Below are 6,000 nucleotides of genomic sequence, written 5' to 3' on the forward strand. Positions count from 1 at the left end.
TGTTTTCAAATACTGTATCAAACCAAATTATGTTCTAAATTAATGGAATGAATAGAAAGATATTCAAGATATTTAAAAATATCTAAATATCTAAAATGACTTTGTTATGAGTAATTTCTTATTAACATGTAGGCTAATCGGGTTTTCTTAGTCAATAATTATGCTTTTGTCTATGTAGGCATACTTTTTGAAACATTATGTTTTCTACCTCATGGAAAAAACAAAACAAAAAACCCTTTATTTTTGTTCCGTAGGGTGCACCCTCAGGAAACAAGGGTTCTTTATAATTATATTTGTTTACCATGTTTACCCCCTTTACCCGCGGGCTCCTTTAATAGAACCTGTGGTTCTAACGCCCATTTGAAGAAAGTTCTTAAACATGTTAAAGGTCCCCCTGGAGGGCAGCCGAACCTTTAAGGTGGCTGTGTACTCTCAGACATGCATGTAGTAAAAGTGCAATAACTTTGTAATTATTCGCGCAAGACATATAAAAGTATACATTTTTATAAAGGCAAGACATCAATAAATCTTAATATAAATACAGATTTGGGGTAAAAACAACAATTATGAAGAAAATCACAAAAAAGTTAGTTTTTGGCAATATTTGTTAGGTACATCATAACAAAAAAACACTCTTTCCAAAATATTTTATTTTGTTTTTAGCTCAATCTTGAGGCCTCATTCCAAAAACGGTTTTTTTATTTTTTCGATATTGGCCTTAGTTTTTGAGATATTGACCATATAAGGCATCAAAATGAACTTTTTAAATTCACAAACGCCTATTTGCACAAAATGATGCCTAAAATCGGAAATAGACCAAAATATAAAAAATGAGAAAACCGTTTCTTGAGTCGATCATGCTTTTTACGATGATCATATTTGCTTACCTATAGATGCTGTATTTATTGAGTTATCGTGTACCTAAATCGTCATTTTACCGAGAAAATGAACATTGAAATAATGGCCGTTGAAGTTTAAAGTGGTCACATTTTGCCCTTTCATCGAATCTCACAGGAGAATGCGGCAGTTTTCGTTTTTCTACCTTATATTACGTGAACATCGGGTAAATCCACAGCCCGTTGAGAAGTTTGAGCGAAATCCATTCATAACTTGATATTCAAATCGAGGAGAGAACTTGAAAAATCCACATTTTATCAGCTAAAACGGAGCCATTTGACCACTTGAAATTAGTGTTTCCAAAGGATGCGCCACGCATGCAGATAGGCGTCGCGTATGAGTAGCGTATCTGTGCGTTAACAAATTGCGCGATACGCAGCGCGATGCGTTGTTGCGCGCGTGTACCTCGCTGATACAACAAAGATTTTCTCTCTTTTAAAATTGCAAACACGAATGAAATAGTGAAATAAAATCCATAAAATAGCGCAGTTGGAGTTTATAAATCTGGATTTTCTTTCCTTGTATTTATAAAAAACATAACAAAGTAACAAATATCAAAAAAACTTCAATTTTGCGAAAGAAGCAACGTCTTGAGTACACAGCCGCGTTAAGCTAAGAGTGTATATAATGCCCCTCCAGCAGACGTCGGGCTTTCTCCTACAATTGGTGCGTGACGTAAAGTGGAAACAGTCCGTTTCAGAAGTCTCCCGATTGGGCTACTAGTCGCAGATCTAGAAACACTACATGACATGTTATGTGGAAGTTCCTGTTTCGTATGGTGTTCACTGACCCCAAGAACAGGGAAGTAATCATTGGTAATAGGGAATGTGAATTGGAATCAATTGATAATAATAATGATGTCATTATTATCTAAAGGATCATATATACTCAAAATATTTTACTTAGAATTTTCGTTCAACAAGTAGTCGTTATTCAATCTTTCCAATTCTTTTTTTGTCTTCTAACGCATGTTTGTTGGCAATTGCAATTAAAACGACTGAAAATACAAACAAATTAATCTTGCAGAAACGTTGCACTCGTTTTCCCGGGTCATTTTCTTTGGCATGTTTTGTCTTGACTCTCGTCTCGTGAGTTGGTGTCACTGAACATGCAATAGTACCATGAATACATTGTGGCAACACATCTAACATGTCTAAAGTGGCGGAAAACGGATTACGGACGAGTTGTTTGATGTGATCATTTATTAATTTTTCCAACACAACATTATTATAATGTTCAATTCTGGACCTGAATAAATTATGCCAATCAGCTATCACACTAACAATCAGCTATCACACATATATTTTTTAGCAATTTTTAACATAGAATTTCGTTTCTATATCAAATTATTAATCTTTTTCTTTTTTGTGGTAATTTTAATTCTATAAACTGTACATTCGTGTGCAAATTGAGGGCGCTATTTACATATATTTTAAATTAAATTAGCTAAATAATATGAGTTATACCTTGCACTTCATGATAAAAAGTTTTTCGAAAATTCCCTTGTCATTTGTTAGTCCGTTTGATGATGTTCTAATACCATTTTACAAGTGTCTAACCCTTGTAAAGATGCAAATAAGATTTTAGATAAATAGCGCCATCATTGTTCAATTATTCTTAAAAATGACTCAGTATTACATGCCAACCGTATTCACCATCGAAAACACCAAATTGGATAAAACAAAAAGTATTTGAAAGCTGAATATCTCAGCTATAACATGGTGTTGATACCAATTGCATCACACTAAACCCTTTGGAAGCAAATTGGCCATTTTTGCTTGCACCATTTTTTATACGGACAGATCGAGAAAGACTAATATTTGTATATTTGTTATTGGCGATTAATACCTGATTTTATTTGGTGACAATAAAATTTACAACGAGAGTTCAATAAACAACATGCCAGAATTGATGGGAATAATGATAAATGTTGAAGTAGCTCGGTCATCGAGCGCAGGAAATGGCCAAAACGTTCTGTACTCCTTAAGTTTATTATTAACTAATACTGCTTTATCTGGTCTTGCACGGATATTACAGCTATAAGTTATAGATTGTATCCGAAGAGCATTCGAACTAAGTTTTTACGTGATGATTGATAAAAGACCAAAAAAAAAATGTAAAACTAATTCTATACATAAAATAAATAAATTAGATCCTAAATATAGATAAATTAATATCATACTACAGTTACTGTCCGTTTTCCTATACACAATACACAGTGCTCTCACCATTGACGCGCGACCTTTACAAATAGTGTATGTTTAATAGAAGTATATTGCATTTGCCAAGTTAACATCACTGTGTGAAAAATAACCGGCCAATATTTACACTATTCTCTAAACTTCTAGCAAATATATTTCTCTAACATGACCTAAAATTACAGCTAGGTTAGATGTTCAGAAGGGGTCGCACTTTCGTAGAATATGAGTGAGGGCAAAGCATAGCTAGCTCATAGCTAGCCAACTCCCCGTGTTAATTGAATGGAGATTTGACCGAAAATATTGAGCTATATTGGTAACGGACCGCTCCGTTCTGAAGGATGCCACAAAAAAAAACGTACAAGCTACATTTAAACTATTCTATGAAATTCTAGAAAATATAGTTTTGTAACATGTCCTAAATTTTTAGCTAATTTAGGTGTTTGGAGAGGGTCGCACTTTTGTGTTTTAGGAAGGATATGTAAACGACAGATAACACCAAAAATATGAAGAAATTATTTCCAAACCGTGTTAAGTCAACAATCATTATGTTGCTCATTTTCAAGAATGCTGGTTAACAAAAAGCAGGCCATTGTCTCATTTCGTGAACAAAGAACCACATACCATTGTTTCCTTGCGTTTCCTTTATAATCGATTACCCAACTGAAGCTATAATACCAGCTTTATTGCGATATCGCACATGTAAAACAGACACATGTGCACAACCAGAGAAGATCCGATTTAATCAGTTGAGCTGTTTCAATGAGTGTTATCTTGGTTTAATAGCTTTTAATGGGGTTTAAGTCCTGCAAAGGTCGAGATGAATTCTACTGTAGACATGACTGCATCATGTGAATAATACAATTAGTTGTTTCATCGAACTTTCCTGCTCGCATTACATACATGGGGTGCCTACCTGTCCACTGAACGAAAGGGGGAAATGTCAAAATCGTTCCAAAAATTTAATGCAGAAACCAAACAACTAAATACAGACTTGACATTTAATATGGAGTATTTTTTCGCAAAACTCCAAGACTGGTCTGGAAGGGGTCTGCATATGCCGCACGGGCTAAATATTAATTGGGGTGTGTCGGGAGATGGTGTAAAATAATTATTTGATAGAAAATGTGCTTTTCATAAGTTTACATTATGGTGCTCATAATGTAGCGAATCTACCTAAAATGCCGGATTTAGGCAAGCTGAATTTGAGCTTTATGGGGGACACGATTTCGGACTTTATGCAACATTGTTCTGTTATTATCAAATTTATAGGGGTTTGAGATTATATCTTAAACTTCGTCAGCAATTGGCGTTCATCACAGCTGAAATACACTTGGAATGTACCAATTTCTTTAACATGGGAGGGGCTTAAAATAGGGCTTTTAAAAGTGGTACGTATTCAGAAAGTTTGAATGCCCCCCCTGGGGTCAAATGTTATAAACTTACGGTACAAAAACAACTGTCCAATGAACTCACGCGGTTTCTTTTTGTACAGTAAGTTTATAGCATTAGACCCCAGGGGACCATTCATGATTTCCGAGTGCGTACCACTTTTAAGAGCCATATTTTTTAAAGCTCCTCCCACTTTCAAAACTGATGGATTACAAGTGGAATTCAGTTCTGACGAACAATATTGGCATTTAGGTTCAGTAAATATCGCCTCAAACCTCAATAAACTTGATAGTATCAGAATAATCATGTTGCTCAAATTCAGAAATTTTACCACCACAAAAATCAAATTCAGTCTCCTTAAGGGCTGGGGTATGAACGTTTGGACAGTATTTATTTTGGGACATTAGAGCACATCAGACTTATCAAATTGCATTCTGAATACGAAGAATGTCATTCTGATATCAAATAATTTTGATTTTTGAAATTCGCAATTTAATACACATTTTATGGCAAATCATTAAAATTGATATTTTTGATATTTAACAGTACTTGAAGTAAACTTTATAAATCTGATGATTTATACTTAAAGTGTATAATTGAAAATTTTGACCTTTCGTATTGAAGATATGGATTTTTTTCCCAAAACACCAAAAAAATTAGGTCTTTTTGGGAAAAAAATCCATATCTTCAATATGAAAGGTCAAAATTTTCAATTGACCGTCGGCTTTTCCTCCCTGCTACATACACTTTAAGAATATGTCATTAGATTTATATAATTTACTTCGAGGACTGTTATATATCAAAAATTTGAAAAATATCAAATTTTTATAATTTGTCATAAAATTTGTATTATATTGTAATTTTCAAAAATGAAAATTATTTGATATCAGAAAGACATGCTTCGTATTCAGAATGCAATTCGATAGGTCTGAGGTGCTCTCATGTCCCACAAAAATACTGTCGAAACGCAATAAACGCTCATTTTAGATCCCTTAAATGGAAAGCATATTTTCTGTCAAACAATTATTTTACACCCGCATCTCCCGACACACTCTAATTAATATATATTTATCCCATGCGGTTTATGCAGACCACTTCCAGACCAGTCTTGGAATTTTGCGAAAAAATATTCCATATTAAATGTCAAGTCTGTAGTTGTGCAATTTGAAACTCACACCTCATTTTCAATCCATTCCATGAGTCAAAAAAGAACTACCCAAAATTACACCAAATTTTCATAGTGGCGAATGTATTCAAACAAATAAACAAGTCTCCTGTATAAGTTGGCATCCCATTTTTAGACCAACACACTATTTTTATTTTAAATCCTGGTGTTAAACTTAATGTGAAACTGAGTCGTTTAGTGTACGATTTTCGATTTTGACATGCCTGAACTTCGCCCATTAGCATTTTTAGTTGACTTTTTTAGCTTTTCAAAGTAATATAAATCGCTAAATGAAAGACATTTCCCAACTTTCTAAAGCACATCATACGGGGCTATGTATCATAGTTT

The sequence above is a fragment of the Amphiura filiformis genome, chromosome 7 (assembly GCF_039555335.1).
Source record: "Amphiura filiformis chromosome 7, Afil_fr2py, whole genome shotgun sequence".
Taxonomy (NCBI): Eukaryota; Metazoa; Echinodermata; class Ophiuroidea; order Amphilepidida; family Amphiuridae; genus Amphiura; species Amphiura filiformis.